Genomic DNA, 17045 nt, shown 5'->3' with positions numbered 1-17045 from the left:
CTTAGGGTTGATTGATGATTGTGCATTTAGTCCCCTACACAGAATTTCATTGTTGTTAAAAACCATTTGATCAATAAATATGAGAGATACCCTCTCAAGAAAAAATAAACAATAAAAAATTAAAAATAAAAAATAAAAAAATAAAATGAGGAAAGGAGCTGAACAAACAGTTCTCCAAAGAAGAAATTCAGATGGCCAACAGACACATGAAAAGATGCTCCACATCGCTAGTCATCAGAGAAATGCAAATTAAAACCACAATGAGATATCACCTCACACCAGTAAGGATCACCACCATCCAAAAGACAAACAACAGCAAATGTTGGTGAGGTTGTGGAGAGAGAGGACCCCTCCTACACTGCTGGTGGGAATGTAAACTAGTTCAGCCATTGTGGAAAGCAGTTTGGAGGTTCCTCAAAAACCTCAGAACATAAATACCATTTGACCAAGGAATTCCACTTCTAAGAATTTACCCTAAGAATGCAGGAGCCCAGTTTGAAAAAGACATATGCACCCCTATGTTTATCACAGCACTATTTGCAATAGCCAAGGTATGGAAGCAACCTAAGTGTCCAACAGTAGATGAATGGATAAAGAAGATGTGGTACATATACACAATGGGCTATTATTCACCCATAAGAAGAAAACAAATCCTACCATTGGCAAAACATGGATGGAGCTAGAGGGTATTATGCTCAGTGAAATAAGCCATGCAGAGAAAGACAAGTACCAAATGATTTCACTTATCTGTGGAAAATAAGAACAAAGGAAAAACTGAAGGAAAAAAACAGCACCAGAATCACAGAACTCAAGAATGGACTAACAGTTACCAAAGGGAAAGGGACTGGGGAGGATGGGTGGGAAGGGAGGGATAAGTGTCGCGTGGGAGAAAGGGGGCATTATGATCAGCATGTATAATAGGAGGGGCACGTGGAGGGCTGTGCAACATAGGGAAGACAAGTAGTAATTCTACAGTATGTTATTATGCTGATGGACAGTGACTGTAACAGGGTTTGTGGGGGGACTTGGTGATGGGTGTAGTCTAGTATACATAATGCTCCTCATGTAATTATAGATTGATACCAAAAAGAAAATTTATTGGACACCTTCTCCAGTGTTGTACAGTTGGAATGAAGCACTCTCTATAATTAATTTTGTCAGTTATTTTAATTCAACAAATTGGTGTAAACTTCTGCAGTTTATTGTATATAATTATTCTTTAATAAATAAGGATTAAGAAAGTCTAGTAGTACATGGCTTCGGATAACATCTAGAACAAAAGTAGCTGAATCATATCTGACAAAGCTGAGAAATACATTTCATAACTGTAAAGAAAGCAAAGGGTTATATATGGGTAAAGGGATAATTGAATTAAATTAAAGGAACTCAGATTTCATAAACTCATTTTTTCCAATAAGCTAGATTTTATTACACATATAATTGAAATAAGCTTACAATATATTGGGAAAAGAGAGAAGAGCTCTAAAGCTGCATATTACATTGATGTTATTTAAAAGAACAATATAGAGAATCACAGCTGAACGTAGACTCAGTGGAACTAAGCAGAGATCAGAACAACTGCCCACAAAGCAATACCATTCAGTTACAAAGGAATCATAGGAAATCACTTGATTTTTAGGAAAGTTTATTATTCAGTGTTAATTAACAGATAAAATAATGAAAGTGAACAAAACTGAGGGCGACTACAGTAATCTTCTCAGTTCAGGCATACATTATGGTATTTGGAGACAGTATTCACCATTAGTACATTATTGAAGTTTCCTACTGGTAGTGAGGAGATGTTGAAAGGATATGCATGCTTGTACAATACGTGTGTATTCACATGAGTTGACAGAAATTCAATCTCTCCAATGAGTCATCCTTTAAGACAGAATGATGGAATGTATTGTTTTTGTTTATTTATTGCTAATTTAGTGACTAGAGCCAAATTAGAAAGAGGAAAAGAGAAGACATTTCATTTATAGCATGGAAAGTGTCATTTGTGAAGGAAACACCAAAAGTTTAAATATAAAGCAGAAGATAAAAAACAGATAAACTATAACATGCCAACCAATCATTCACCTAAATGAGGAAAAATCCTTTTTCATGGACACCAAATGCTAATATTTTAATGAGGTATATGACAGACAAACTATTTTTCTTAGTAATACAAAGCATAAAGTTTTTCTTAGTCATATTTATCTCCCTCACAGATTCAAATGCCATATGAAGTCAATCTTTGAGTTATGTTTCTGTGTAGACATCTCTTGGGGACATGTGTTGTATAATTATTTTGCCAATCACTATGGTAATAATGTGGACACAAACGAATAAGAATACAAAACCTAATGAAGAATAAAATCCAATGACCCATTAAAAATTACAGTAGTATATAAAAGTCTACATTGTCAGAACAGTTAAGGTTGGTGTATACAAAAGATGACAGACATAAAAATGAAAAACCATGGACTCTGATATTCTTATTATAAAATTGTATAAATTTTCTTGGTTGTCAAGGTTATTTTTTTCTATTTTTATATGAGTAGTGCAATTCATGAGAGATAGTTTATTTTGGAAGAAGTATACCAACTGAAAATAACTTATTCATAGAAAATCCACCTTGCCTCACATACAAAAAAATGGGAATTTCGAAGTCTTCCTGATCCAAGATTGTGGAAAATATTGGGAAAGTAGGAAAATGGACAAAGATAAAATTATTTATATATCAGACAAAGCAGAAAGTTATATAAATTGAGGAACTTAAGTTGCCTAAACAAGTTGAAGTTAAAGAAATTGTAATTCCAAATAAATTCTATTCTGCAATCTGATAGAAGAAATGCAGTTTCTTCTCCCAGGCTTTGAGCCCTGCAGTCATGGTCATTTCTTCACCATTGGACAATCAATCCTTTTATTGTTTACACCCCAATGAATCTTTTCAGAGCCACTTTATGTCTTTGTTCCTCAGACTGTAGATGAAGGGGTTCAGCATGGGTGTGACCACGGTGTACATCACTGAGGCTGCTGCACTTGAGTGTGAGCTGGGGGTAGCAGCAGAGCTGAGGTACACACTTGTGCTCGTACAATAAAATAAGTAGACAGCTGAGAGGTGAGAGGCACATGTGGAAAATGCCTTAAACTTTCCATGAGCTGATGAGATTCCACATATGGAGGAAACTATCTTACAGTACGAGTAAAAGATCCCAGCCAGGGTACCACCACCCAGCAGCCCAGTTCCAAAATATATCAACAAGTTATTAAGAAATGTATCAGAACAGGAGAGTTGGACCATCTGATTGAGTTCACAGAAAAAGTGGGGGATTTCCACTCTGTTGAAAGACAGTCTCAAGATCATTAAGCTGTGTAACAAGTAGTACAGTATATTTGTGATCCAACACACCAGGACGAGGATACCACAGAGCTGGGGGTTTATGATGACCATGTAGTGCAGAGGGTGACAAATAGCCACATACTGGTCATAGGTCATCATGGTTAGGAGAAAGATGTCCAGTCCTGCAAAGAGTATGAAAAAGTACATCTGGCTGATGCATCCTGCATAGGTAATGACACTGCTTTGTGTCTGGATGCTCAGCAGCATCTTGGGGATGGTGGTGGAGGTGAAGCAGATGTCCACAAAGAACAGGTGGGAGAGGAAGAAGTACATGGATGTCTGAGCTGACAGCCAGGATGAGGAGCAGGTTCCCAAACACTGTGATCAAGGGCATGGAGAGGAAAATCCCAAATAGGAGGGGCTGCAGTTTCAGTTCCTCTGAAAATCCCAGGAGAAGGAATTCTGAAATTTTTGTATCATTGCCTCGTTCCATGCAGCCGAGGTGACTACCAGGAAAGTTAAATAACATGACTTGTTTTTACACAGATAAGCATTACTCACACAGTTTAAATTCTACAATTTATGTTTTGCAGTCAAGAAATTGTTTAATATTTCGTGTATAGATAAGTTCTCCTGGATGCAATACCCAATTTCATCTTTGATTATTAATTTTTGTCCCATTTGCATCATTTTCCTCAAGATGTCATGAAATCTACGGTTTCAAGGATAAATTCTTTCATGCTTTCAGGTATATATATTGACTGCTGACCATGTTCCAAGAACACAGAAGTACTGAGTACAGGGTGCCAACAAAACATGTCCCTAAAATACAGTGATGATGAAAGACAATATGCAAATAGAAATATTATGTAAACTGTCATATGACACCATGTCTTTCCCACCCATAACCACCCTGATTACACTCAAGCTGGTCATCTCAGATTACCTTTCCCTTAAAGAATGTAGAAATGGTGAATAGAAGTTGCATTTGGTAAGCCTCCCATGGATCAATAAACATGGGGCTCCATTTTGCTGTGGCCATTTTGTGTCCTGTGTATTTCATTTATTTAAAGAAAAAAAATCATTGATGAAAGAGAGAAAGAGATAGAAATAAAGTGGGAATTAGGAGAAAAAGATCTAATCAGCTTAGAAGGTCCTTGAGAGATGGAAAAGTTTCCCTGGTTTTGCAAAATTCCAACTGCTGTTATATCCCCTTGACACCCTTAAAATATAATTTAAAAATACCTTTATTCCAAAGGCAGATAGAGTGAAATCTTTAAGGTAAAGCCCTTTGTAGATTAAATATCCCAAACGAAAAATGAGCAAAGGGAATAAACTAACAATTCACAAAAGGAAATAGGTCTTCAATGATGATAATTCATAATTTTTAATTGGAAATATTTTTCACTTTATCGTATTTGCAAGTCATGAATAGTGCATTCTTGTCTGATCAAGATTTGGTTTCCTCTCTAGAATGAGACAGAAAGGCAGGCTTATAATTCATTTTGTGTCTTTCACATATTCTGGTTTCTCTATAAGAGTCTCAAGTGGTATAAATACCAATGGGGTTAAAAATACTTTGTGCCATTGTAAAGGTTTGTTGGTGCATGAAAAGAATTCCTGCAATGACATGGTTAATTTTGTGCCCATGTAATTTTTGAAAGAATTTTGCTAAAATAGAGAAATTTGTAATTTATTTTTAAATATTTATGTCATTTTTTTGGAGGTGTGAGGTGTAAACTATTAAAATCTGTACCTTGGGATAAAAGATAAAGTACAATGGTAATAATTTAATGATATCAACATGGGCCCTAATTCACAATGAAATTGTCAAGGCATATACATGAAAAGATCACATAAAAGGCTTTTACATTGCAGGGGGGAAACAGTATCCAATTTATAGTTTCTTCTTATATAAGGATATCTGGATTCAAATGCACTTACAGAAGATAAAAGTGATCTTTATTTTGTTTAATTTTTAATTGAAACTTAGTTGATGTACAATATTATGTACTGATTATGATGTTCAGATGTACCACATAGTAATATGACTATTGTTCACATAACTAAATGCTCACCACAGTAAGGTTAGGTATCATCTCTTGCCATAGTCATTGCATTAGTGACTCCATTTCCTCTGCTGTACTTCTATCCCTGTGACTTACTTACAGCTGTAAGTTTGTACCTCTTTATGCTTTTCACCCATTTTGCACTTCCACCCAACCTCCCCTGTGGCAACCACCAGTCCATTTTCTGTATTTATCAGTCTATTTAATTTATTCACTTGTTTTTGTTTTAAATTCCACATATAAGTGAAATCACACAGTATTTTTCTTTTTCTTTCTCTATCATTTAGCATAATACCCTCTGGTAAAAAAATCCTTCCCAATATTGGCCAAAGAGGATGCAATTTTACAAATACATTTAATCATGAAATGTCAGTAGAAACAATAGGCAGAAATAGAGATGAAATTAAAAGTTGAAACTATGTATAAACGGTGATTTATTACAACTCAGCATTCAGGAGAAACATTCACTACCTATTTTACTAAAGCAAGGATTTGCAATTGGAGTATTAAAGTGACCATTCATTCCTTTAGTAGCAAAAATAAAAAATAAAACAAACATTAGACAAATACTGTATGACTGAGTGATAGACTTGACCACACAAAAGTTATGAAGTCTCATGCAATCCCATAAATGTATCTATACATACATAGAAGAAATTAATGCTAAACTGTTATTTTCCAAAATAAAAGAAAACAATAATTCTTTTAAAAAATGTTATCAGAGAGACAAAGGAATAAAAACACCCTAATGCAAGCAAAGTTCCTCATAGACAACTTTGATGGAGAAAGTCAATAAAAAATGAATTTGTATTTATATGCATATGTATAATACTTATAAATATATAGGCATCTATACATAGGTGTATAAGCATATATATAAATGATTATATATGTATATGCATATATGTATACACACCCATATATATAGCCACACAGGTAATGAAATAATTGCAAGGCCTATTAGCTTTCCCCTTTTCACATATAAAGTCGTTTTTTAATGTGCAGCCCAGAGTGTGGAAGTGTACTGTGACATGTCTGTCCCACTCCTGCTGATGCAATGATGTAATTGCCAGCATTCTTTGCTCTGTATATTTCCCATCAATACAGAAGCTGTCAAATATGCCCCATCTTAAAAATAAAAATAAATGCACTCACTTCACCATATATCATTCCAAAGAGAATTTCTTATTTCTTCTGGTTAAAGAATAAGAATTTAGAGTTATGTCCTACTTTCATTGGAAGAGCATTATGCCTCTCATTATTGGATTTCCATTGACACCATTTAATTAGCAAGTCTGAACTTGGGTTAATGGTAACAAAACTTGCTTTCCTATTTAGCTTCATAAATAAATATACAAAAATATGAATCAAGTCAGCAAACAACCATAGTGATATCTGGTATATGAGTTAGGAAGGATTGGCTCTAATGTGACCTCAAATAAAAGTTCGCAGCTCCATTCTCTCTGACCCTTTTCCTGTAGTATCTGCTGGACTCTCAGACTCACCTGAATAAGAAGTCCTGAGAAGAAGGGGTCTGCGAGTAATTCCACATTCCTGGATGGTTGGTTAAGGAGACTGGAGCTCAGTCCCCAACAGAATGCCAGCAGGAGTAAGCATTGGCCCTCAAACCAGACTTAGGTGTCCAGGGAAGTAAACACAAGCTATTGAATTCAGGGTTGCACACCTGAGGGACTGCAGCAGGGGAGATGTTTGTAGCTGATTGTATCTCCTCATTAGGTGATTTTCTGTTGTCACTCCCAACTTAAGTGCATGATTCCCTTGTGGGTCATGGATCTGGACAGAAAGGAAAGTTTTCCTGCTGTTCCACAGAGACCACATTGTAATCCAGCAGAATTCAACTTTTCTTACTCCTTCTCCGTGAACTCTTCTGCCTCCAGGGCTCATATCCTTCAGTACCTTATTACCAAGCCTGAGTTAAGGTTTTCTCAAAATCAAAGACAGAGGATTCCATCAGGATTAGGTCCTTTGGATCTTCCGAGCACTGAGAGTGGTGGGCACACAGCCTCTGACAGTTCCAGGAAATTATCATTCCCCTCTTTAAAAGAGGGACACTTTGTTCACTTAATGTAAAACATTGAGCACTACCGTCGTTGATTTTTGACACTTTTGTCAAAAAAATTGGGAGTTTCATAGGTCTATTACAAGTTAAGAGCTGTCTTTCTGTCCATCGTTATGAAATGTTAATGGTTCTAAGTTTTATATTTAAATCTTTCTATGTACTATAGCCTATCTTCGCACATCATAGGGATGGACTGATTTAACCTTTACAAAATTCCCATGCATGAGGTGTTATGAGTATGTACCACACTATTGGAATCTGAATGTTTCCCGTTCTTGAAGTCTGGGACAGTGGTTCTCAAGCACACATGATTTTTCCCACTGGGGATATTTGGCCATGGCTGAGGGGATGCTGCGTTTCTCCTGAAATTTGACAATAGCATTCATGATTACTGTGTCATTCAAGTTTATTTCATGTAATTGTATTCATAAGTAACTCTCCTGAATTTCTCTTGTAGGTAACTAAGCATTGTTGGAAGGAAGGATGTGCACTTTTTTGCAAAAGTTGTGAGTGAATCACATGACTGGACAGGAATTCAGGCTCTCTAGGGAGTCATCCATTTTTCATGAGTAAAGGACTATCTATATCCATATCAAGGACATACATAATGGGGGACACTGATATTGTTCATCCACTGGCTCTTCTGTGGTCATGACAAAGTATAGAATAAGAGGAGGTATTTCATTTAGAGCAATGGAAGGAGTCATATTTGTCAGGAGAATTGTATGTCTTCAAGAAGAAGCATGAAGATAATGAAACAAAAGCATAGTTAAGCCAAACAATCCTTCATACCAATGACAAAGCCCCTCACACACAGAAAACAGTCTTACACACATCGATACATAGATGTCTACAATAGAAAAATAAGTTTGCATAGTAATAAATGTGTCACTAAAATTTTACTTACTCATAATTAAGGTAATCTCTGACTCTAATCATGTTGTACTAACCATAGAATGTCATACTCTTACTGAAATGTGTGTTTCTATATAGACAACAATTGGAGACATGTATTTGATTACCAGATCTGCCAGTGACTAAGTTGGGCTCTGGACACCAAGTTGAATAAGAGAATACAGTTCCAATGAGGGGAATAAAATCCAATAACCTATCATAAAATGCACTATACATTAAAGTCTGTATATTTAGAAAGAGCATTTAAGGTAGTGACATATAATGGATTCAAAAGTCATACACTGGGTCTCATATTTTCATCTCCCATGAAATTATATAAAATGGTTGCTAAGTATAGACATAGGAACTCTTGAGAGGAAGGTCTCTGCGTGGAAGTTCAAATTCCAGGACTAAAATAATTGTACCATTATTTTAAATAACCATGACATGGAGGCAAACAAAGTGTGTATTGATAGATGAGTGCAAGTAGGTAGTGCATTAATATATACATGTGGAATATTAAAAAGTTATAAAAAGTGAGTGGTACAACTCAAGAGTATTCTTTTAGTAAAACAGAGAAAATTAGTATGACATATTTCACCCCAGAAGAAACTATTCTTAAAATTCATCCACTCACATGTGACAAATGGGAATAGACAAATATTTTATAAAAAGTTGGAAATAAATTTGAGAAAATAGAAAAATGACAAAGGAAAAGAGATTATCAGAGACAGCAGAAGGATAATAGAGTAGGATACTTAAATTTTACAGAGAAGTTCAAATCGAAGAAACTGAAATTCCAGGAAATAAATATGAGGAGCAAAATGCTTCACAATCTGATAAAACAATCATAATTTATGGTTCTCAGAGTTGAGTCCTGCTATAAGATGCATTTCTTCAGTCCCAGAACAATTGGCCATTTTATAGTTTCCTTCTCAAAGTATCTTTTCAAAGTCCTCTTTATGTTCTTGTTTCTCAGACTGTAGATGAAGGGGTTCAGCATGGGTGTGACCACAGTGTACATCAATGAGGCTGTTGCACTTGAGTGTGAGCTCTGGGTAGCAGAAGAGCTAAGGTACACACCTAGGCTTGTACACCTTATACTTCCCCTGAGCTGATGAGATTCCACAGATGGAGGAAATTATCTTCAAGTAAGAGTAAAGGATCCCAGCAAGAGGACAACATCCAAGGAGCCCAGCTCCAAAGTACATCACCATGTAATTAAGGAAGGTGTCAGAATAGGCAAGCTGGACCACCTGCTTGATTTCACAAAAGAAGTGGGGGATTTCCAAGTCTGTACAAAAGGACAGTCTCAACACCATTGAGCATTGTAACAAGGAATGCAGGAGACTCATGATCTAGGACACCAGGATCAGCAGGCCACACTGCTGTTGGTTCATGTTGACTGTGTAGTGCAGGGGGTGACAGATGGCCAAAAAACGGTCATATGCCATCAGAGTGAGGATGTAGTTGTCCAGTCCTGCAAAGAGCAGGAAAAAATACATTTGGCTGATGCAGCCTGCATATGTTATGACTTTGCTCTGGGTCTGGATGCTCAGCAGCATCTTGGGGATGGTGGTGGAGGTGAAGCAGATGTCCACACAGGACAGGTGGGAAAGGAAAAAGTACATGGGTGTGTGCAGGTGCGAGTCTGAGCTGACAGCCAGGATGAGGAGCAGGTTCCCAAACACAGTGATCAGGTACATGGAGAGGAAAAACCCAAATATTAGGGGCTGCACTTGTGGTTCACTTGAAAATCCCAGAAGAGAAAACTCTGAAAATTCTGTAAGGTTCCTTTGGTCCATGTGTGGGAGGTACCTACCAAGATACAGAAATGTAAATGACAAATTTTCACACAATCAAGCATTAGTGATGTAGCATAAATACTACCATTTCTATTTTAGAATCAAGAAAACAACTCCAATGTATGTTGAGGTCTGGTCCCATTGAGAACATCCCTGGTGCCATTTCTCAGTGGGATTTCCTTTCCTACTTTTGGCCTGTTGCTCAAGCAGAATGTGTGCTATTGTTTCACTGGGAATAGTTTTCATTTATTTGATAAGTATGTATTGATTGTAGATCAAGTTCTAGGATCTATCTTGGTAATGAGTATGGAGAGCTGAACACGAAAGTCCCTATAATCCAATAATAGATAAAGAAAAAAAGCAATTAAAAATAATCGAATAACATGTACCTTCATTACAAGAGCCATGAAGAAAAAGAATGCAGGTATAAAGGACGGAGTGGGTGGGCTATTTTTTGCTGGGTGTTCAGGCAATAACTGCAAACAAGGTGACATGAACAGAAACCTCAAGAAAGATAGGACAGGAGATGAGGGTTATCTGGGGAAGTGGCTGCCCAGCAAGGGTCCTTCCATTGCCGAAGCCCCAGAGAAGATGCTTCTTTCAGAAAACTGAGGCTCTAAATGCAGCCAGTGTGTGAATAGGAACGAGCAAGAGGGAAAGTGACAAGTTGTCATGTCAGAGGATGCTGAGGAGCAAAGTGGACAGCCTGCGAGCTGCAAATCCAAACCACAAGGCGATGCCCCCTCACAACAGTCAGAATGGCCACTCTCCAAAAGACAAGAAATAACAAGTGTTAATGAGGATGTGGAGAAAGGGGGACCATTTTGCTTTGTAGGTGGAACATATATTGATGCAGTCACTATGGAGTTTCCTCCAAAATTAAAAATAGTAATACCATGTCACCCAGAAGTTCCACTTCTGGGAGTTTACCCAGAGAAATTGAAATCATAAATACATAAAGAAACATGTACACCTACATTAATTGTACCATTATTTAAAAAACCATGACATGGAGGCAAACAAAATGTGTATTGATAGATGAGTGCAAGTAGGAAGTGCATTAATATATACATGTGGATTACTACAAAGTTATAAAAAGTAATCTACTATGTCATGATCCAGCAGCATCCAAGCCCTTCCCCCATCCCAGCTCTCAGCAGGGAGGAAGAGAAACAGAGCTGGGAGGGGCTGAAAGCCTAGTACTAGTCCATACCCATCCCTGGAGATCTGCTTTGGGAACACAACCCTACACTGCATGGTGCTCTGGAGATTAGTGGGGTTGGGAAGCTACAACAGGCAGGATACTTGAAAAAACTGAGATTTCAGCCATTTGTGGAGAACAGGGATCCACACATGGCCACTCTGGGATACAGGAAGGCAGGCATTCTGAGAGGCTTCCTAGCAGCAAGAGGGCTGCTGAATGAGCGGGGTTTACATGGAGCTGGCACTCAGGAGAAAGGATACATGGACAAGGTTGTCTGGGTGCACTCTGCTCAGCAGAATGGGAATCTTGAGGAGCTTCAGGTGCTCTAACCCCCTGCCTGTCTACTCAGCTCTGAGGATCCCCATTGTGATTTGCAGCCTGCTTTTGCCTTCCTCCTGGCCTTCTGGCACCAGCTCACAAACTGGCTGTCCCTGCTGTGGCAACAGAGCAGCCAGAGGGAGGCCCTGCCTATGGCAGCTACAAACGGAAAGCCCAGAGGCTTACACCTGTGTGCTGACCCACTGGTACTGACAGTGTAGACAGGCACTGCTGTTGGGAAGCAGGAAACAGCTCTTTTTTGCCCCCAGGCACCAGCGCTGAGCCCTGAAAACCCTGAAATCACTCCAGGGATTGAGAGACTCCACAAACTAAAACTTCTGCTCACTAGAGGGTGCCACATAGAAATATGAAATGTCAAAGGAACATGTTTCAAATAAAAATATCACAAACACCAGAAAAATAGTGAAATGGAAATGAACTCACCAATCTTCCTGAAAGAGATTTCAAAATAAAAATCATAAGCATGGGGGGCAGAGCCAACATGGAGGGGTGATTAGGACAGTGGGAATCTCCTCCCAAAAACATATATATTTTTGAAAATACAACAAACACAACTAATCCTAAAAGAGAGACCAGTAGACACAGGACAACAGCCAGAGTACATCCACACGTGCAAGAGCCCAGCGCCTGGTGAAAAGGGTAAGATACAAACCCCAGCCCAGGGTGACATGAGCATGCCTCTACCCAGCTCCTGGCAGGAGGGAGAGGGAACCCAGGACTGCTAAACACCCAGCCCCAGCCACCCGCACCAGAGCTCAGAACAGTGCATGCATGGAGGGCTGGAAACTAGGGAAACAGGGCAGCAAGACCTCTGAGCGGGTTCCGAAGCTGATGCCCCAGTGACAAAGAAAAGCGAGTGCTTTTTGAAAGTCTTAGAGGGACAGGGATGTAACAGCTGGACGGAAACAACACAGGTCACTGCCAAGTGGCTGGAAATAACAGGAAAAACCGGGCACACTAACACCCTGGGCAACAGTTCTGAGACCCCTGATGGAGGTAAACAGCCAAATAGCCTCCTCATCAATCACCCTTCCAGGTGCTGCGAAAGCAGAGAAGCAGCCTAAGGCAGACCACGCCCTCAGAAAGGGAGATTCCTCCATATCGGCCAGGCAAGACACAAAGACTCAGTCTACACGCAATTACCCAACACAAGCCACCAGGGGTCGCAGTTGTCCCAGTAAAGAAAGGCCAGTAGCAAGTGAAAAGTCTGGCCCTGCCAGCTGACAGTCAATAGCACCTGTCAACATGAAAAGGCAAAAAAATATGATCCAGACAAGACTAACCCAGACAGTTTTGGCATCTGGTACATCTTCCGCTGAGAAAGAACCTGGGGAGATAGATTTAACCAGTCTTCCTGAAAAAGAATTCAAAACAAAAGTCATAAACATGCTGATGGACTTGCAGAGAAATATGCAAGAACTAAGGAAGGAGAATACAGAAATAAAACAAGCTCTGGAAGGACTTCAAAACACAATGGATGACATGAAAGAGACCACTAATGGACTAGAAAACAGAGAACAGGAACACAGAGAACCTGATACAGAGAGAGATAAAAGGATCTCCAGGAATGAAAGAATTCTAAGAGAGTTGAGTGACCAACGAAATGGAACAATTTCCGCATTATAGGGGTACCAGAAGAAGAAGAGAGAGAAAAAGGGATAGAAAGTGTCTTTGAAGAAATAATTGCTGAAAACTTCCCAAAATAGGGGAGGAAATTGCCTCTCAGACCACAGAGGTACACAGAACTCCCATGACAAGGGATCCAAGGAGGGCAACAACAAGACACGTAATAATTAAAATGGCTAAGATCAAAGACAAGGACAAAGTATTAAAGGCAGCCAGAGAGAAAAAAAAAGGTTACCTACAAAGGAAAAAGCATCAGGCTATCATCAGACTTCTCAACAGAAACCCTACAGGCCAGAAGAGAATGGCATGATATACTTAATGCAATGAAACAGTAGGGCCTCGAACCAAGACTACTGTAACCAGCACGAATATCATTTAAATATGAAGGAGGGATTAAACAATTCACAGAAAAGCAAAAGTAGAGGGAATTTGCCTCCCACAAACCAACTCTACAGGGCATCCTTCAGGGACTGCGCTAGATGGGAGCACTCCTAAAAAGAGCACAGAACAAAACACCCAACATATGAAGAAGGGAGGAGGAGGAATAAGAAGGGAGAGAAATAAAGAATCATCAGACTGTGTTATAATAGCTCAACGAGTGAGTTAAGTTAGACAGTAAGATAGTAAAGAAGCTAACCCTGAACCTTTGGTAACCACAAACTTAAAGACTGCAATGGCAAAAAGTACATACCTTTCAGTAATCACCCTAAATTTAAATGGACTGAATGCACCAATCAAAAGACACAGAGTAGTAGAATGGATAAAAAAAAGCAAGATCCATCCATATGCTGCTTACAAGAGACTCACCTCAAACCCAAAGACATGCACAGACTTAAAGTCAAGGGATGGAAAAAGATATTTCATGCAAACAACAGAGAGAAGAAAGCAGGTGTTGCAATTTTGGTATCAAACAAAACAGACTTCAAAATAAAGAAAGTAACAAAAGACAATGAACGACATTACATAATGATAAAGAGCTCAGTCCAACAAGAGGATATAACCATTATAAATATATATGTACCCAATACAGGAGCACCAACATATCTGAAACAAATACTAACGCAACTAAAGGAGGAAATAGAATGCAATGTATTCATTCTGGGAGACTGCAACACACCACTCACTCCAAAGGAGAGATCCAAAAGACAGAAAATAAGTAAGGACCCAGAGGCACAGAACAACACACTAGAACACATGGACCTAATAGACATCTACAGAACTCTACATCCAAAAGCAACAGGATACACATTCTTCTCAAGTGCACATGGAACATTCTCCAGAATAGACCACATACTAGTCCACAAAAAGAGCCTCAATAAATTCCAAAAGATTGAAATCCTCCCAACCAACTTTTCAGACCACAAAGGCATAAAACTAGATATAAATTGTACAAAGAAAGCCAGAAGGCTCACAAAAACATGGAGGCTTAGCAACACGCTCCTAAATAATCGATGGATCAATGACCAAATCAAAATGGAGATCCAGCAATATATGGAAACAAACGACAGCAACAACACAAAGACCCAACTACTGCAGGACACAGCAAAAGCAGTCTTCAGAGGAAAGTATATAGCAATCCAGGCATATTTAAAAAAGGAAGAACAATCCCAAATGAATGGTCTAATGTCACAATTATCGAAATTGGAAGAAGACGAACAAGTGAGGTCTAAGGTCAGCAGAAGGAGAGACATAATAAAGATCAAAGAAGAAATAAATAAACTTGAGAAGAATAAAACAACAGCAAAAATCAATGAAACCAAGAGCTGGTTCTTTGAGAAAATAAACAAAATAGATAAGCCTCTAGCCAGACTTACTAAGAGGAAAAGAGAGTCAACACAAATTAGCAGTATCAGAAACGAGAAAGAAAAAATCACGACGGACCATGCAGAAATCCAAATAATAATTAGAAAGTACTATGAAAACCTATATGCTAACAACCTGGGAAACCTAGGAGAAATGGACAACTTCCTAGAAAAATACAACCATCCAAGACTGACCCAGATAGAAACAGAAAATCAAAACAGACCAATGACAAGCAAACAAATTGAAGCGGTAACCAAAAAACTTTCAAAGAACAAAAGCCCTGGGACAGATGGATTCACCTGGGAATTTTATCAGACATACAGGGAAGACATAATACCCATTCTCCTAAAAGTTTTCCAAAAAATAGAAGAGGAGGGGATGCTCTCAAGTCACTTTATGGAGTTAATATAACCCTAATACTAAAGCCAGGCAAAGTCCCCACCAAAAAAGAAAACTACAGACCAATACTCAACAAAATATTAGCAAAAATACTCAACAAAATATTAGCAAACAGAATTCAAAAATACATCAAAAGGATCATACACCATGACCAAGTGGGATTCATCCCAGGGATGCAAGGATGGTACAACATTCGAAAGTCCATCAACATCATCCACCACATCAACAAAAAGAAAGACAAAAACCACATGATCATCTCCATAGAAGCTGAAAAAGCATTTGACAAAGTTCAACATCCATTCATGATAAAAACTCTCAGCAAAATGGGAATTGAGGGCAAGTACATCAACATAATAAAGGCCATATATCATAAACCCACAGACAACATTATAATGAACAGCAAGAATTTGAAAACTTTTCCTCTGAAATCGGGAACTGGACAGGGATGCCCACTCGCCCCACTGTAATTTAACATAGCACTGGAGGTCCTAGCCATGGCAATCAGACAAAACAAAAAAATAAAAGGAACCCAGATTTCTAAAGAAGAAGTTAAGCTGTCACTATTTACAGATGACATGATACTGTACATAAAAAACCCTAAAGACTCCACCCCAAAACTACTAGAACTGATATCTGAATACAGAAAAGTTGCAGGACACAAAATTAACATACAGAAATCTGTGGCTTTCCTGTACACTAACAATGAACCAAGAGAAGGAGAAATCAGGAAAACAACTCCATTCACAACTGCATAAAAAAAATAAAATACCTAGGAATAAACCTAACCAAAGAAGTGAAAGACTTATACTCTGAAAACTACAAGTCACTCTTAAGAGAAATTAAAGGGGACACTGACAGATGGAAACTCATCCCACGCTCATGGGTAGGAAGAATTAATATCGTTAAAATGGCCATCCTGCCCAAAGCAATATACATATTTGATGCAATCCCTATGAAACTACCAGCAACATACTTAAATGAACTGGAGCAAATAATTAAAAAATTCATATGGAAACACCAAAGACCCGGAATAGCCAAAGCAATCCTGAGAAAGAAGAATAAAGTAGGGGGGGATCCCACTCCACAACTTCAAGCTCTACTATACAGCCATAGTAATCAAGACAATTTGGTACTGGCACAAGAACAGAGCCACAGACCAATGGAACAGACTAGAGAATCCAGACATTAACCCAGACATATATGGTCAATTAATATTTGATAAAGGAGCCATGGACATACAAAGGTGAAATGACAGTCTCTTCAACAGATGGTGCTGGCAAAACTGGACAGCTACATGTAGGAGAATGAAACTGGAACATTGTCTAACCCCATATACAAAAGAAAACGCAAAATGGAACAAAGACCTGAATGTAAGTCATGAAACCATTAAACTCTTGGAAGAAAACATAGGAAAAACAATCTTAGACATAAACATGAGTGACCTCTTCTTGAACATATCTCCCTGGGCAAGGAAAACAACAGCAAAAATGAACAAGTG

The 17045-nt window shown here is 38.4% G+C and overlaps 2 pseudogenes; both read right to left on the bottom strand.

Moving 5' to 3' along the window:
* Positions 1 to 3009: 3009 nt before the first annotated feature.
* On the bottom strand, positions 3010 to 3821 carry LOC118935904 (olfactory receptor-like protein OLF4; annotated as a pseudogene).
* A 5430-nt stretch (positions 3822 to 9251) lies between these two features.
* On the bottom strand, positions 9252 to 10077 carry LOC118935905 (olfactory receptor-like protein OLF4; annotated as a pseudogene).
* Positions 10078 to 17045: the final 6968 nt, after the last annotated feature.

This window comes from Manis pentadactyla, chromosome 18, assembly GCF_030020395.1.
Source record: "Manis pentadactyla isolate mManPen7 chromosome 18, mManPen7.hap1, whole genome shotgun sequence".
Classification (NCBI taxonomy): domain Eukaryota; kingdom Metazoa; phylum Chordata; class Mammalia; order Pholidota; family Manidae; genus Manis; species Manis pentadactyla.
This window is presented reverse-complemented; position numbering and strand designations above follow the sequence as displayed.